The following is a 16978-nucleotide window of genomic DNA, read 5'->3' as shown; positions in this document are numbered from 1 at the left end:
TTGAACTGCATATCACTGGCCACTTTATTAGGTATACCTCTTCAACTACTCGTTGAAGCATATATCCACATCAGCCAATAATTTGTCAACAGCCCAGTGTATAAAATCATGCAGATACAGGACAGGAACTACAGTTAATATCAAACAGCAGAATGGGGAAGAAAGTAATTTTAAACATGGCATGGTTCTGGGCGCCAGGTGGGCTGGCATGAGGATTTTAGAAATGGCTGCAACAAGCAGATAGTAGGGTCAGAATTTCACGTAAACCACATGAAAGTGTAAGAACAGGAACTGTATCATTCATTATTTTATTTTGTATGGAGGTTAAAGTAATGCGGAGAGACCGTCACTGGTGAGGGATAGAACTTGATTCAGTTGAGTGTTGTTACATGGAGGGTTTTAGTTGAGAACGTACATTAAAAGCAGGTAGCTCAGCAGCTGGTTGTAAGCTTTAACAAGATACGTTATTAAATACGACAGATGTGGATAAGTGAGTTCAGTCTCTTCTATTCACCTCCCATGAGCCCATGAACCCCATCCTCCAAGTGAGTTCAGCTTTAACTCCCAAGGAACACTACACCCCAACTTTGAAAATTTACAAAAACATGGATCAATCCTGCCTTGTATTCAGGGCTGAACTGGGATTAAATTTCAGGTCTGGACATTGGGATCTCCGATGGCCTTGAGTACTCTTCATGGAAAATATTTTGCAGAATGGGCGGGGGGGGGGGGGGGGGGGGGGGGCTTACCAGGAAATTGCCTGCTACTCAAGATGGCCAGTCCAGCCACGCTTGTATTTCCAATGCAGGCTGGTGATGGTGGTATAATGGTGTGGGTATTTTCTTGGCATACGTTGTGCCCCTTAGTGACAAGTGAGCATCATTTAAAAATCCATAGCATACCTGAGTATTATTGTCCAAACCTTTTATGACAACAGTATAACCAGCTTCTAATGGATACTTCCAGCAGGATGTCACATGTCACTTCCAGCGCATGTCCCAAAGCTCATATCTTGGACTGGTTTCTCGAACATGACAATGAGTTCACTGTACTCAAATGGTCCCCAGAATCACAATCCAGTACAGCACCGATGGAATGTGGTGGAACAGGAAATTCACATTATGAAGGTGCAACAGACACATCTGCACCAACTGTGTGATGCTAGTACGTCAACATGGACCAACATCACTGAGAAATATTTTAAGTACCTTGTTGAATGCACACCATGGAGAATTAAGGCACTTCTGAAGGCAAAGTGAGTGCTTTTCAAAGATGCATAAAGCATTTTCATAGTAGCTCAAAAAAGTTCAAAGATATTTTATTGTCAATTCATATTTTACGTGCAAGACATACATGAGAACCGAAATGCCGTTTCTTGCTCACTGTTGTGAATACCATTCAAATTCAAAGACAGATAAGACACAAGACAAACTAACAAGGCAAGAGACATAATCGACAAAGTGTAAATGGTAACAATAAATAATGCAGTTGTGCAAATGATAACAGTAGATAATGTAGTTGTGCAGATGGTAGCAACCATATAAGTCAAATTCAAATTAGCTGCGGAAAGGTATGAATGTAAACAGTCCTTGAGGCAGTCAGTGAATATATTACTGTCTAGGGGCAGGGGGCAGAGTGGGAAGGTAATGGACAGAGTTCAGTCTTCTGACAGCCTGGTGGATAAAGCTGTTTAAGGGTGCAGCGGGCCTGGAGGGTCCGGTACCTTCTTCCTGAAGGCAAGAGGCTGAAGTGCGAGTGTAAGGGGTGGGATTCTCCAGCAATGCTGATGGCTCTGCGGGTGAGGAGGGTATGGAAAGTGTCCGTGTTGGGGGGCAGGGAGGTGCCCATGATCTTGCTGGCTATATTCACTACCCGTTGCAGAGCCTTACGGTAGGAGGCAGAGCAGCTTCCGTCCCACACAGCAATACAGCCAGTGATGACAGTCAATGGTGCCTCTATAAAAAGAGAGCATGATGGGGAGTGGAACTTTCACCTTCCTCAGTTTCACCTTCCTCATGCCCATGCCCTCAAACTTTAGCATGCGTAAGGCATGTATAACAGGGGATACCCTATTATGCAATTTTGTCATAGCTTTTTGAGAAATACTGACGGGGTAAGGACACTGAAAATGAACCAATCATAAGTTGACCCAGACCATTGAATTACTACATCTGTCACTATCATGTCAGCATTACAGATTACTTGCATGTTAATAGAATGACTGACAATTGATTTTGACTAACATAGCTTACTTAGCACTCAGTCTGCATCTGCTGCTGCATCCTGTTGTGCATTTCATAAATAAAACTGATTTGATAGGAGGTGCCCTTATCACAAAGTAAATCAGGGAAATCGACAGCACTGACATCAGACCCGGACATCACTGCAAATGGTGAACGTGCAAATGTAAAAACTAACAGTATACGGAAACATACATTTAATGCAAAACATATTATACACAGGGCAAACAGTAGACATCTTGGTGGTAATACTTACATTTTCATAGTCGCTAGTAAGAACACCATCGTGCTGTATCATTCTTATGACTAGAAACTATTTTCATGTGGATCCATGTATGCCAAAGTCCGACGCCTAATTCAGCAACTAGTGACAATTGCAGATACTTTCAATTCATAGGAAGAGGTGACAAGACGTAGTATTTGAAAAGGCAAATGAAATTCTTCACGGCAAAAACAGAATCCCAGTAAAGTGAAGTCAAAAATAAATAAAAAAACAAAAAGAATACACATTCCAGTTCACACATTTAGATTTGCTGGCCTGCTAATGGTGACTTAGGTTTATGAAGGTTTTTTTCCTGCTTTTACGTTGTGTTGTGGAGTCATCGGCAAAAAAATATTTTGGCAAAACTGAGATGATCCAACTTCAGCTTATTAACGAGAATTTAATCAAAAGCATAGAGTGTGGTGCTGTGATCAAGAGTGTCACTAATAAATTATGGGTTTGGAGCTCCTCTTTTCCAGTAGACGATAAATATATGTAATGTGGCCTGCAAACCTGACCAGTGTTATTCCAGGACTTGCAAGACAAAGGGGAAAGTCTAAAAAGTTCCTCAAAACAATTCACAAACGTTATGCTAATTTTAAAGAAAGTAGTGGACTAAAATGAGAAATTAATGTACACTTTCATTGTTTTTCCCAAGTATAGAACCTCATAACTTCTACACCCCTTTAAACAATATAGTATTTTTTGTTTGAAAGCAGGTAGAGTTAATTTCAATTGAGGCTCAAACAACATTTTTTTAGAAAAAAAAATTAGGGCGCTTATCTTGTGAATGGAACCAGGCAACAGATCAATGTTTTATATACAAGTTGTACATATATATGCATTTCATTCAAAAAAAATTAGGATACAACTCCAAGCCCTTCACATCAGTGGGAACAGGTCACATGTACCAAGACTAAGCCATCATCTATATTTGTGGGGTTTTGTAAGAGGTAACAGCTGAAGACCATAATGGACACAGAAATTAATGTTTAATATTTATTAATAAAACTACATAAAAAAAGTGCACATGTGCAAAGTGTTTGCATCACTGCTGACAAAAAGTTGACTCAAAATGTAACCACAATTCTGACATGACCCACACACCTGTATCACTGACAATAACAATACCTGTCTAACCATTTTTGATTATTCTAAGCCAAATCCAAAATCTCAGGCACAAGCAAACCATGCAGCACACAATCTAAAATTAGCAGCAGATCTCTTGGAGCTGCCTCCAGACAAGCCCAGATCCTTGGGCACCGGGGGTTTTGTGCAGCTTCAACCATTTACCCACACCAGTGACAGATCCCGTCAGCAGTCAGGGAGATGGATAAACATGCGGAGTCAAAACATGGCACTGTTAAGGATGAGTTCCTTTGAATCGCCTCTGATTTAAGGAACCCTTGGGAGGGAATCTCTCTCAACCAGACCACTGTGTCATATTCATAAAACATTAGACTTCAGGTATAAATACATGCATCTCCAGCTGCTTTCCCCAGAGACGCTATCTAAATAATAAATGGTTCTTGACTGTACTTAAACTGTACCTGGGCATCTGGTCCATTGGATGTAATCAAAATGGATGGTATAAGAATTGTCTGTCTTTCATCCAGGCAAATCCTGCTTTGGGAGAGAAAAGAAAGACAACCGTTGTGTAGCAGTTCACATGGGGGAGATTAAACAATTCCAACATAGGAACTCCTGAGGGGAAGGAGGCCAACAAAAACTGCAGTCTCACGCACTGCTTTGATTGTATTTCACCAGCTTGCTCTGCACTAATACTTTATGTTAAGTACTTGCAAGTGTAAAAGGACCAAATACCACATTTAGATGATCTTACAATAGTGACACACAGTATATCACTGTGTTATATATGAAGTGGGCTAAATGTTCAGTAATTAGGATAAATTTATGCCTACATCCGTCACATGAGTCAAAGCAGCTTTACAAAAAGCATCTCACTCCACTATATCCACCAACAGATTCCTTTTTCCCCCTCATGATTTGAGAGCAATGTCATAAACTGAGTTGAATGTTCATAAACAAAACCTTCAAACCTATTTCGGTTAAATTGCTTTAAAAACAGATGCCTGACAATCATTGAAAGTGTGCTTAACTGTAAAGATCCTAATTTTTAGGCACAAAATTAGCCTTCAATACAATAAAACAAATACTACAAATCGCAATACTTTTAACCTGTGTGCAGTTTGGCAATGTTGTAAAACTAAATGAACCCAGCATCTATGATTCCTCACCTTTCCCTTCTGCCATCTTGCCACTGAGAGATTAACTGAATGGTTTGATTTTAGTTGTGAGTTCTGTGCAATGTCATGATTGAAGCTCTCGTGATATTTACAATCAGGAAGGAATAATATTGGTTTCAAATATCTTTAATACTGACCTAATATTAAACAATGAAAGTATATCAATGTAAACAATACTGTGTTATACTATATCTTGTTTTGAAAATAAATTGATACTGTAAAAATCCGATATACCGCCCAGCCCTAGTTCACTCCATATCCTATGTCATTATCCAGGCCTCTCCTCTTGCGACCAACAGATGGCAACCGTAGAATATCAATGCCAGCTAAAAACACTTTGCAGTTAGCAAGCTTTATAAATATTATCAGTTACACCACACCCAAATTCTTTAGGCATCAAAGAAATCAGTCGTCACTATCCATCATCCCTTACTGTTAACGAGCCTCTAGAATTCTTTTTTCCTTGCCAATAAGAGCTCTCGAACCTTGCAACACTTAAACACTAGCTGAAACTAGCTGATGATGCTACATGTTGAGAAACTTTTTGGCATCAATCACAGATCAAAGGAAGTGATAACTAATCAGAAATATAGCCTGTCTCCTTTGACTTCACATGCATTAGCCTGCAAAGCCACCTTCTCATTTCACTCACACGGTCCAAGACATGTTTTAATAATCTCTCTCTAGTCACACACACTCTGTTTGTATTCATATTTTTAATAGAGACTGTCCATTCAATGACAACCATAACCCCTACCCAGCCCTAACCTTAACTATAAGTAACCGAACAAAATACAGTTTTTAGGTTTTTGATTGCATCCAAAAAAATGGTCCCCCCCATTTTGGGACATTTAGTCCCCACAATGTAATCTATACATGACCCCCACACACAGAGATTTGGTATCTATATCTTTGTGGGGTCTCTCCATTTCAATGGGCATAACCCCAATCCCAACTATGACAACCTCAACCTCTACCCAGCACTAACCGTAATCGTAAGTCTTGTATTTTGTTTGGTTTCTTTTGGCGTGTTAATATTTCAAAAATTTTGAAAAAACTTAAGTTTCTTTTTGTGGGGACTGAAAAAATGCCCCAAGGTTAAAACAACAGGTTTTTTAAACACATTGTGGGCACACTTGGCCACACACACAGTAACACATTCTTCTCCTTGTAGTCGCCTTATAACTAGGGGAAATTTACTGATACCAAGCAACTTTGGAGAAGCAATAAGTATGTAAAAGTACCTGTGAATTCAGATGTTCAAGGTGGCTGTGAGGAAGGCAGACACACACCTGTGCTTGCTGTCATCATCTCTCAAATAGACAGTCACACCTGACTTAAGATCTCACACAGCTCTAACACAAGAGGAATCTGTTAGTCATGTAAGCTGTCCCCAGCAAAGCAAACTCAGTAAGTAATCAGGTAAGTAGCTAGTACATATATACTTGCTTAAGAACACTAAAAAAGGCACACATACGAACACCATACTTAAGACAGAATGTATAATGAAGCTTCACGTTTACATGTTTGACTTCACCGATTAGCATGTGCAATATTTTCTTACACTGCTGAAATGTGCAATATTTTCATATTTATTATTGTGAAACTGAATCTCAAGGAGGGGAATATGTACAAAACTAAAGACCTGCTTTCTTTTATCAATTTTTATGTTTACATTATATTTATATTCCATTTTATATTCTGTTTACTTAGTGTTCCATTTGTTCTATTGTTTATTTTATATTCTTATTTTTTCTGTATTTTGTATCCTTTCTGTCTTTTTTCTTTTCCTTCTGTCATGGCCTGCTCCTCTGATCCTCTCTTGTGGCACGCCTCCTTGTTACCTCGTGTGGAATTCTGGTGTTCTTAGCTGTCTATAGTTGTTAATTTTGTGTATTAAGTGCTTCCGAGTCTTTCCCCTGTCCGGTCACTGAAGTTTGTGCTTACATTTCTGTCCTGCATTTTGGTGATTTTCCCCAAGTAAACCCCCGTTTAATTGACTTCACGGCATCTATTCCGTTTCCCCGGACACAATCCGTAACACTTTCACCGACAAGGGCAGTATTCCCAGTGTACCATGTGCAATGACAATAAAGCCATTCATTCATAGCTTTTGTCTTTGTGCTAGACCAGTATGTGGGTCACTTTATTTCCGAGAACGAAAAAATTAATTTTTGGTATAGCCTTATTCTGAGACATACATGTATGAGACACAGCAATTCGACAAAAACCATCCCAAATGGGAAACACTTTCTGAATAACAGAACAAAATCCAGTGGTTACCAATATCAAAAATAACTGGTTCATTTTTTTGCGAGATTCCAAGCAGCACTTCAACCATTTTCAACAGAACATCAAGCATACAGCTAATCCTGCTCTGTGTGTGGATTTCATACCCACTGCACATTAAGCCAAATTCCAGAGACTTTGCCATCATGCACTCATTTAATATTGCTACAGTATTGAGAACAGGGGTCTAGGTTAGACTACAAATCATATCTTGCACATGAGAAAGAGTTTATATAATCTTTGGCAAAAGTCCATGTTGGATCTTGGCTCATAAGCAATAAACTGAGAATAGGCTACTACCTGTTGGCTGGCGCTCCTGTCCTGTGGGTAGCTAAATAAATAAAAATGTGTTATATATTATCATCTCCTCATCATTTCTCACTCAAGACAGTTGTAGGCTAACATTACAGGTTTTACGTTTCACGGTCTGTTGCACACAATAGACTTAGCCTATAGCATGATGATGAGCTAGGCCTGAAGTATAAATGTATAATTCAGTTGATACATGCCATAAAAATTCAAATACCTTTTTAATAGAAATTTAACAGCCCTTAGGCTACAAGATAACTTTTTGCAATAAAATATTTCCTGCCCCCCCCCTTTTATGTAGGTTAACAAGACTGGTAACCCCCAAATAACACTCATTGCTCAGGAGTAAGAAAAATACAAACTCTGAAGAACACACCAGCAAATAAATGGAGCTAAAAGAAAACCCTAAATTTCCAAACAGCACTCAACAGCTCTGTGTGAGGCTGAGGGGATACTGTGCCTGACAAGATGATTCACTCAATTGTGATGTAATGCCACCTGGGGTTTGGTGCCGACATGCTGGAGCCCCTGAAGAGGCATCCTGTACAAGCTGCATGCTAATGCTCAGAACAGAATCACCCTAACTTCTGAAACAGAAGACGGCAGAGGAGCATGAGCCAATGAACACGATTCCAGCTGGATCGGTGTATTCTTTCTCACGTTCACGCAAGCTGCCAGCCAACAAGAAGCAGGTCAATAGTGCAGTACTATTGCAGCTCGTTTCTGGTTAGCGAAGAGCCCATATGGACAATAAAACCACATATACCTAATATATAACATCATAAGGACAGAACCTCATTCCGCTACCAAGAAAGTATTCGGCAGGGCCTCACTGAGCAAAATTAACAATAAATGTGACATTCCATCCCAATGCAGTTTGCAAATATCAAACTATATCAAATAGGGAGGTTAATATTGAGCAGCAGATCACAAGAGCTGCAATATTAATATCGAAATTGTATGTTATGCATATGCAATTGTCACATCACAAGGATGCCGACAGCAGTGTTAAGAAAATAAATGCTTAGAAATTTGAATTTACCTCTTTAATAAGATTATATAGTATGTTTAAAAAAATTATAGTGTACGCTGCTACTGCTTTCGCATGAGCTCTGCATGCACTTTCTGCGCCAATCACTTTATTCCTTGTTGTCTGAATCACTCAGATGCATTTGTGAGAAACACAGTAAATGAGAGAGAGAAGCAAACATTCAGCAAAAGCGAGTGTGTGTTGGTATAACTCACAGCAACACCAACTTATTTGACAAACTCCTTTGACTGACTATATTAAAATATTAATTTCAGAAATTTCGATTATTGTTATGAATTTTCCAGTATCATGTTGTCCTAGTCACATACTGTATGCAATATATATATATACACACACACACACACTTTAGGACATGCTAACAGATGATGCAAGCTCAGCTTCCTGTCTTAAGGGTAAAGAATGAAATGTACACACTGCAGCAACATACCTGTCTGCACAGAAACTATCTGAACAAAGGCCAGACCAGTTATTGACACACCCAAAACATTGTTACCAGTAATACGCCACTATCTACATATTTTCTAAAAGGAGTTTTTGACTAAAATATTTAATTCCCAGTCACTCCCTCTCCTTCATGAGCTATCACCAGTTTGCGTTCTCATAGAGGTGCAGAGATTTGGTATCAAAGTATTCAGTCAAAGTGAGGAGGACGTAAAATACTGACAGTTTAGAAACACAAAAACAAACCCATCATTTCCAAAATCTTTTCTCCAGCTACAGCAAAATGATTATTTAATAGAAGAATGATCTGTGACCAACATAATTTCAGATGTCTGCATCCGAGTGTAAGGTTTAGTCACAAAGCCAAAACCTAACTTCTGGATGGGGTCAGAACTCTGGAGATTTCAATTAAAAATGCTATCATATGACTGAGGCCACTTCCAGTACTTTCAATTTAACCAGGCATACTCAGAAGCTAAAACTTGGCTCTCAACAAATCGCGAGTCACTTAAGCCAACTGGTCAAGTACACAATAAAAATGTAATTTAAAAATGAAATGTTTTATTTTTCATGAACATAAACAGATTGTTGAATACAAAAAAAAAAAAAAAAAAAAAAAAAAAACTGCTGAGGGACATCTGAAGCTCTATTCCTCCATAGATCTATTCCTCCAAACTGCTCAGAGAGCTTCTGTAACTAAACCCCAAGGTTGCAGATAGGAGCAGTGTGTCCGTTTCCTGGGTCAGCTGTCAACGGCTGCTTTATAATTAGGTCCAATTAGGACAGCCCGCTACCCCTTCACGTCATTACAGCCGGAAGCCTGGTTTTTCCTTGCTCGGTATCATTCAACATCACAGATGACCCAATGCCCTTCAAAGTCAGAACAGCCCCTCTGTCGCTGCCCACATTTGGGGACTTGCACCAGAATGGGCATACTTGGAGACATACGTTTCCTACAGCTATCCCCTTTCCTGGGTCTGCCCTATGGCTTATGGCCAACAAAGGCACACCACCGGGCCTCTGTCAGATTCCTCCATTCATAAACAAAGCCCAGCCATTAGAACCACAAAGGCTTACACCGTGGGACAAGTACAGCCAGCATGACAGCCTCTGTCAGCAAAAGCTGAAAAATCCCTCAAAGATCCTTTTCATGCAGTTCCACGTGTGATCTGTGCCTTCTAGAAAGAAAAAAACAGGAATTAAGAACTAAGAATAAATATGCATTTCGATATTTCCAATGAGAACAGCATAAAGTCCCAAAAAAAGACTAGAATACTAGGATATACAAAACTTTCAGCAAGTTCCAGACTCTGAGTAGTCAAAAGCCTACTGAAAAAGGATAAAATATGTGTACGTGCACTTTTCGTTAGGTATAGCTTACAAATATCAGATTGGACCTCCTTTTGCCTTCAGAACTGCCTTAATTCCTCATGGTGTAGATTCATCAAGGTGCTTGAAAGTTTCTCAGAGACTTGGGTCCTTGTTGACATGCTAGCATCACACAGTTACTACAGATTTGTTGAGTGCACCTTTGTGACACAAATTTCATGTTCCACCACATCCCATAGGTGCTCTACGGGATTGATATCTGGTGACTGTGCAGGCTACTTGAGTACAGTGAACTCATTGTCATGTTAAGGAATCCAGTCCAAGATGATATGAGATTAGTGACACAGCGCATTGTCCTACTGGAAATAGCTATTAGAAGTTTGGTGGATGGTCAAAAAGGGATGGACATGGTCAGCAGCAATACTCAGGCAGGCTATGGCACTTAAACGATGCTCAGTTGGTACCAAGTAGCCCAAAGGGTGCCAAGAAAATATCCCCCACACCATTACACCACCAGCCTGAATTGTTGATTCAAGGCAGAATGGATCCATGCTTTCATGTGGTTTACATCAAATTCTGACCATACCATCTGAATGTTGCATCAGAAATTGAAACTCACCTGACCAAGATTTTTTCTTCAGTCTACCATTCATTTCCAATTTTGGCGAGCCTGTGCCCACTATACCTTCAGTTTCCTGTTCTGAGCTGACCGGAGAGGCACCTGGTGACACAAGTGTTCAAAGATGCTCTTCCACATACCTTGGTTGTAACGAGTGGTTTAGTTACTATTTCCCTCAGCTTAAACCAGTCTGGCCATTTTTCTCGGATCTCTGCCATCAAAAAAGCATTTCAGCCCAGAGATCTCACTGGATGTTTTTTCTTTTTCTTTGTAAACCCTAGAGATGATTCTGCATGAAAATCCCAGATCAGCAGTTTCTAAAATCCTCATGCCAGCCAACCTGGCACCAAGAACCATGCCATGTTTAAAGTTACTTAACTTTCTTCCCCATTCTGCTGATTGATATTAACTGTAGTTCCTGTCCTGTACCTGCATGATTTAATACATTGGGCTGTTGAGAAATTATTGGCTGATGTGGATATATGTTTCAAAAAGTAGTCGAAGAGGTATACCTAATTTTACCTAATTTTATATATATATAAAAAATATATATATATAAAAAAAATGAGCTGCTATTATTCCGGCCTTGTTTTCCGTATCATCCGTATCTTCTGTATCATCTGCCGATTCTTGAGAATACAACTGCAGACATCCAATTACGAATTTGGAGCCAATTCTAAAAAGAGTATCTCCTAAATATGTAGCAAAAGGCTTCAGGAGGCCCTCCATTCTAGCAAAGGATAATCTGTTACTGCCTAAAAAAAAAAAAAAAAAGAGCAGACCAAAGTTTATTTAAATCTGAGCCAATGAAGGAGCACTACAGTACAGTTGCTGCACTGCAAATAGGCTGAAGCATCGAAACTGATTCATATTTGCCCTTGAGTCCCACTGAACAGAAATTAATGTGGTGCCAGCCGCCCCTTCACTCCTTTGGAAAGATTATCCTAACCAATTTCCTGTTCTGCTTCCACACAGATGAACATATGCATCAATACTTGAATTTAGCTAATTAGATCAGATGGCATCTTATTAAAACCACAATGACTATCAAAAACAATCATAAAATCAAAACAGGATTCAAAAGTAATTGAGGCAATACAGGCATGTGCATTTAAAGTAATAGAATCAGTTTAAAAAAAAATTAAAAAGTACTTCAAACAAAACTACCCTAACTGCAACCAGCAATAACCAGTTAATTTCCTCCAGGATAACAATAGACGCTCCTCTACTCACAAACTTTCAATTTACGAACTCTCAGACATACGAACAAAGAGGACTAAGTGCAAATTATGTTACTTGCGCTCACGTTTCCTGTCCGCAACATAAATTTTTTCTTTCTGTGGGTTAATTCTGCCTAGTATGACTTCTGGCCGCTACTCCCGCCGTGCAGCAGCGTAACATGCGTACTCCCAACACCCTAGTTATTTGTACTTGTGTATAACCTTAATATGATGTTGAATAATCACTTACGAACATTTCAAGTTACGAACGACTGTTCGGAACACAACTCATTCGTAAGTAGAGGAGCATCTGTAGTTTCCTGATTCTGCTGGACAATTTTTGGTTAGGGAATTTTCTTACATAGCCCAGTGTGCATAACATAGCACCATTTTTAAAGAGTTGTTGTACATAGAGGGGCAATGGGAGGAAAGGGGCCATCACACACATCAGGGCATCTGACAGCCAGAGCAATTTCTTTCCTGTCACAGCACCATGTTTATCCCTGAAACAGGCCCACCCATATATTTGCAAACTGTCAAAGAAAATCTGTCCAAACAGAACTCTGAGTGCATTCGATTTTGGGTGCTGACGTACGGCAAAGTCAAAATAAAAAGCAAAAGGCAAAGAAAGAATAACAGGGAATGGGACTAGTCTAAATTGAGGTATGCAAGACTTGACATGTACTGTGCTAGACATCTTTTATGGGTTTCATAATATGTATGCATTGCTTTTAATGGCTCCTTAGTTGATGGAGGAAAACGTTTAAACACAATACTTGGTAATACCCATCACAGGCCTTCCTTTATACAGGCCATGATTCAATTAGCAGCCCTAGAACTTAATTTGAACACCGTTTCAAACACTTTGTACACTCTAACAATTCCAGATGCCATTTCAGGTTTTTACAAATCCAGGATTTGACAAGTGATGAGAAGAGAATTTACACGTGTATGTGTATATGTGCCTAAAGTCAGGTACAATGGAAAAAAGAATGCCCGACCAGCAGAACCAGACAAACCCATTCTTAAATCACACTGAACAAACACAGTACTCCTCAATGTTTTTATCCCTTTTCAGTCTGATGGAAAGGTCCCTAATCCGCTGAGAACGCAAGGCTTTCCAGAAACATGTTGAGAGCTACCTCTGTTTGTAAACCCCCAATTTGGGAGAAAGGTGGGTCTTCAATCTTGGCTCGGTGACAGAACGACAGTTAAGTCCATGGAGCTGCCGAAAAGGTCCATGTGCAGATGTGCTGATCACACATGAGATTACAATGGATAAAAAGGGAAAGAGCAATCTGCTGCAAATCATCAATTGTGTACTACCTCAAAGAACTGTTTAAGGATAAATACAATTTATAATCATTTAAATATATATATATTAGATGTATATCAAACTCATCGGTGGCTGTCCAACAGACTTCACTATGTTGCTTGTTGGACTGCAAAGCATATTGTAAAGGTCAGATACGGCCCTGTTTTAACGACCCCGCGTCAAACACACTCCTAGAGACCTGCCAATTCTCCTGGCAGCTGTGGGGAAACCTGTCGACCAGTTTCGCGGCGCCAGCATAAGTTCCTACAGAAATGTATGAAAGAACCGATATCTTTATCTAGCCGCGAAAACGCACGGTAAATATCCTAACACGTGTAACAAATCATCCCCTGACTTTGATCATATGTGTTGCATTGTAGTGAATAATGGTTTCTTACACGTACGATTTTGTACTCTTACGAAAGAATCCACTGTTTAGGCAAAAAAGAGGGTAATCAGAAAAAACAAAAGGTACCTCGTCCTGAATGTACCTTGGGTCACCGGTTACTATTAGCCGGCGTGCGGAAATGAAGGGAGCCAGGATTTCACATAGTAACTTACTTCTTTATTCCTGTGGTGCCGGGGAAAAAGCCTTAGGGATTATCGGTGGTTTTTAAACTGCTCTTTACTCCGTGATTGTGTGTCTCCGGACACACCGGGGGGTGGGTAACCCATTACGAGGGAGCTCGCGCTCACGGAGTCACGCTGTACTGCGAACTGAGAGGTGATTAATGAGGCTAATTAAACACATTTTGTTTAGTGAGAAAACATCCGAAAACACTTAAAAGTGGCAATCCCCAGGCGAGCTCACGCCAAAAAGAGGAGACGAATATTGCGATAATTGCTTAAGCGACTTCGGGAAATAACGGAAACCTCAGAAAAATGTTATTTTTTATGCTATTACTCTTTTTACGTTGTAATTGAGCGGAGTTAGATGGTTGTTGATTATTCGAAATACACAAATAATTTTTGTTTTCTAATTTTCTAAAACATCTAAACTCAATAATATACGGCTGCAGCCAACCTTCTCGGGCCCTTGTCCTCCACTCTGGCCCCTTCCGGTTGGGTTGACGCATGCGCAGAGAAAGAGAAACGTTCTCCATTTCGTTTATATTTATAACATTTATATACCTGACTTATGAAACTTAAATCCTGCAGAAATATATGCGTCGGATGTTTTGTCTCCAAACATGTTAAACAGATAAACTGCACTTTAAAAACTCGTGTTTAATGTATTCACCTAAATTTTGTTTTAAGTTTTACTGTTTATGCATAATTCACACAACAAAAACACGAATAAGCATTATTATAAGCAGTCTGCCATTACTTGTCAAAGTCGTGCCTAGACATTTATTACATTTAAAATCTAAAGCATTCTAGATATTAATTTCGTTTAATAGTATTCTCGATAGTACGTTTTGGAAACAGCTATCGCTTTATCTATTGTGTTATTCAACATCAGGATTGAAATAGTACTGATGGAGTATCATGACATGATTATCATTTTATTCTTTTGCGCTTGCAGGAAGGGACGCGCCGTGGACAAGCAGAAACCCGAACAGCTTGGCCTGAGAAGGGCGTGTGGCTGCAGCTGCGTACCTCGTTCATTAACCGTTGAGTCGCGGGTCACGAAACACGGACTCTGACCTTGAACCCGGTACCGTAAAGCTGTCCGTTTCGTTCTCTTACGGGAGTGCGGTTTATAGGAAAGCGTCTTTACAGAGTTTGTACATTAATTGTGCTCGTTGTGACCGCCTTAGGCCTTCTCCAAACTTATTTGTCACACGGATTTAATATATGTTCAAAATAATTACTTGAGGATTTTACGTACAAATTAACTTTAGGTAATTGGTGGAAGTATTGGGAAATGACAATGCCGCCACCTACTGGCGCATTTACAAATCACCGCTTTAAAATTATTGAAGATGCTGCTCGCTATATCAGTGTACACAAAATCGAATTAATTTGGTTTTTAAAAAAACTAACCAGAGAGTGGAATTAAGTGCGAATGATTGGAGAGGAATGTGTTATGAAACCTATGTGAAACACAAAAAAACTTATACACTTTTATAATACATATTTCAGGCTGCCAGTGCTAGGTGAAATGATTGACTGACATGCTGACTGAAGTAAACAGGAGTGCCTGAGGTGGGTGGTGTGGGGCCTGAGGTGGGTGGTGTGGGGCCTGGGCCCCTGCTGGTTTGGCTACATTATCCAAGTTCCCTTCACAAGTATAATGAGAATAATAAACGTTTTTTTGTTTGTGTATGTCATATACACACAAACTCCCTACAATCCTTGCCAGGATTAAGTGGTTAGAAGAAGGATGGGTGGCTATATATATTACTTACTTTCAAATTTTTAACTTTGGAAAATTAAAACGTTGAGCGAGGTGGCAAATGGTATCCTTGATCTGAGTGACTGTTCTGATCTGAACAAGCCCGCAGGCTCATGGCACATGGTGTCACTCAGCTGTCGGGACCAGCCTGACAGCGTTTTTTCTGATCACCGGCTGACTGTCACCACCACCCGTTTCAGTCAAGGCCTCATCGGCAGCCTGTCTGTCACAGTTATGGTCTGCTCCCCACTCTCTCAACAGGTGCTTTTGGGAGGCTCATCGAAGACAGAACGGGTTACAAACGGACCGTATTTGCCTCGTCTGTCAGAGACTGTTGTCGATTACTTATGTGGACAGCGATGCCTCTGACCCCAAAGTAGCTCAACAACTGTTAAACTTGTAAAACGTGGTGGCCTGGCCCTTGTTATTATAGCAACTGGCAGGGCAGCGTGTGGGTCTTACCCAAAAACAGGCAGGTCACTTTGTAGATCTGCTCGGCGTCGTTTTTGCCACATTCCAGTTCGTAAGGTGACCAGCGGCAATTCAGATATAGCTGCGACAGGCAACTCTCGATATGAGAAATAAGTACAAATAAATATTTTTTTATTATAAACTGACTCGTCAGCCTGATGGTAGCGGCAGTAATTGCGGGGAGAATGTGCACGTTGCTAAAATAGCTGGAAGGCGATTCTAAACATGTGTTGCAGGCGTGTCACTCACCTGCCTTCCATCAAGGACGCCCTTGCTTCCTGTTGACAGAGGAAGTTGGCCTGCGGGCAGCACTTCAGCGGATGTGGGAGCGACAGCCGGCAAGCCTGCGGAACGCATATGCTGCGCCTCTGAAGTCAGCACGCAAAGGCTGACATCACTGTCCGCCCCCTTATCAGCCCAGGCCATGCCAGACGACCGGAATAAGTTTTTCTACACATCGGATCTCACCTGCCTCCCTTCAGGTGTATCAGTCTGACAACACGACGAACGTCTGCGCAAAACAGCCAACACACATCGACAGATTGCAAGGCAAAATGAACAAAACACGAGATGCGGTTTTGCAAACTTGATTTACATGGGAAAAACAAGGAGAGCTCCCTGACATTCCGAGTGGGCAGATGTCCTTTTTAGATGTTGTTAGCCGCCTAATACCACCGCGAATTCTCCCTCCTTTGAGATTAAATAAACACATTATGAGCTGCGTTCTGTAAGGGAACTCATTCTCTGCCATCATGCCTCATCACCATTAATCAAATTACTAGCAAAGTTCAAACCCTAATAAATTACCTTGAATAGAACTGAACTAA

General features: G+C 40.3%; 1 long non-coding RNA gene across 2 annotated transcripts; it reads right to left on the bottom strand.

The window, feature by feature from the left end:
- Window positions 1-1329: 1329 nt before the first annotated feature.
- On the bottom strand, window positions 1330-16306 carry LOC125727753 (uncharacterized). 2 transcript variants are annotated; one of them, XR_007388841.1, is made up of 4 exons: window positions 14367-14594; window positions 13904-14059; window positions 4053-4128; window positions 1330-1955 (listed from the first exon to the last, which is right to left on the bottom strand). It is a non-coding gene; the product is annotated as an uncharacterized LOC125727753 (long non-coding RNA). The 2 variants fall into 2 exon arrangements; XR_007388842.1 differs by lacking the exons at window positions 13904-14059; window positions 14367-14594 and adding an exon at window positions 16143-16306 and having other exon boundaries at window positions 4053-4125.
- Between the last annotated feature and the right edge of the window lie 672 nt (window positions 16307-16978).

Source organism: Brienomyrus brachyistius, unplaced genomic scaffold (assembly GCF_023856365.1).
Source record: "Brienomyrus brachyistius isolate T26 unplaced genomic scaffold, BBRACH_0.4 scaffold117, whole genome shotgun sequence".
Lineage (NCBI taxonomy): Eukaryota > Metazoa > Chordata > Actinopteri > Osteoglossiformes > Mormyridae > Brienomyrus > Brienomyrus brachyistius.
This window is presented reverse-complemented; position numbering and strand designations above follow the sequence as displayed.